This window comes from Fragaria vesca, linkage group LG3, assembly GCF_000184155.1.
Source record: "Fragaria vesca subsp. vesca linkage group LG3, FraVesHawaii_1.0, whole genome shotgun sequence".
Lineage (NCBI taxonomy): Eukaryota > Viridiplantae > Streptophyta > Magnoliopsida > Rosales > Rosaceae > Fragaria > Fragaria vesca.
Window position 1 is genome coordinate 20,671,653 of NC_020493.1, and position 1,393 is coordinate 20,673,045.

General features: G+C 38.6%; 1 protein-coding gene across 1 annotated transcript in view; it reads left to right on the forward strand.

The window, feature by feature from the left end:
• Positions 1–1,393, forward strand: part of LOC101304661 — a 4,257-nt gene that overhangs the window by 1,183 nt on the left and 1,681 nt on the right. The window lies entirely within an intron of this gene.

Sequence of the window (1,393 nt, forward strand, 5' to 3'; positions counted from 1 at the left end):
TCATTTTCCGATCTCTGTTACGACGTCGTTTCAGTAATCCAATCGTCTCCAAGACTCTTCCTTTTTTTTCTGCTTCCCATTTTGCCCATTTGGTCATCATGACCCAGGTCTGTTCGCCGGAGCCGAACGCCGTCGTCTTGCCGGAATTTCGTCCCTTCCCGGCATTGCCGCCGACCAACCCCGATCCGTCGGAAATTGGGCCGGAGTCTTGGGCCGGAGGCGAGCGGGCTATCCGGGATATGATGTCCAAGATTCAGCCCACGGCGGCGACTCACCGGAGAAGGAAGGATGTCATTCAATATGTGCAGAGCCTCATCAGTTGTAACGTGGGCTGTCAGGTAATTTCATCAAAATCGTTTCTTTCATTTCTGGGTTTTGGATTTGTGTCTGTGAATTCTTGCAGTACTAGTTTTAATTTTAATCTTAATTGGGTGTTAATTTGGTCATTAAAGTTTTGATCTTTTTGTTTTTTTAACTTCATGGTTAAAATTAAGCAATGCTGATGGGAATTTTTAATTATTAAAATTAGAGTTTTCGTTTTCGATTCTTAGTTGACGATGCAATTCTGTTTTCTGAATGCCAATGATAATAGAGAACATATCAATGTTCAGATTGAGCAATGTGGATGGAAATTTTAGTTATTGAAATTAGAGTTTTCTTGTTTGATTTCCTAGTTGACTATGCAATGTGGTTGTTTATAGAGAATATGATGCAATATTGAGTTGAGAGCCAGTGTTGTTGTTAAAGTTTTCACGGAGTTTCTGAATGACATTGATGTGTTAAGATACAATTTTTTGTGAATCTCACAGGTTTTCCCTTATGGGTCAGTTCCATTAAAGACATATCTTCCGGATGGAGATATAGACTTGACGGTTTTCACTGGCAGTGCGCAGCTTGAGGATGTCTTTGTAATTCATGTTCATGCGGTTCTGAAGGGGGAGGAGAATAATGAGGCTGCTCAGTATCATGTGAAGGATGTCCATCGCATTGATGCTGAGGTTTTTCTCACTTTGATTCGTTGATTATTTCCTTTTTGTTAGTTCAATATAGGATTATATTGGCAGTCTTGCGGCATGCTGATATCAGTAAATTTCATATCTCACCGGTTTCTTTTGTTTGCAATATAGAGTTAGAATTAGAGTTTTGCATGTTGGTATCACTAAACAACTCATATTTCACATTTCTTACTCTTTTCTTCGTTTGAATTTTGATCACATTTTTCAATTCCATATAGGATTAGGGTTGGAGTCTTGCATGTAGGTATCACTATTTAATCCATGTCTCACATTTTCCTTTTCTTCACAACTTTGCACTACCATACCCCCCCCCCCCTTCTCTCTCTCTCTCTCTGTCTGTATATATATATATATATATATATATATATATATATATA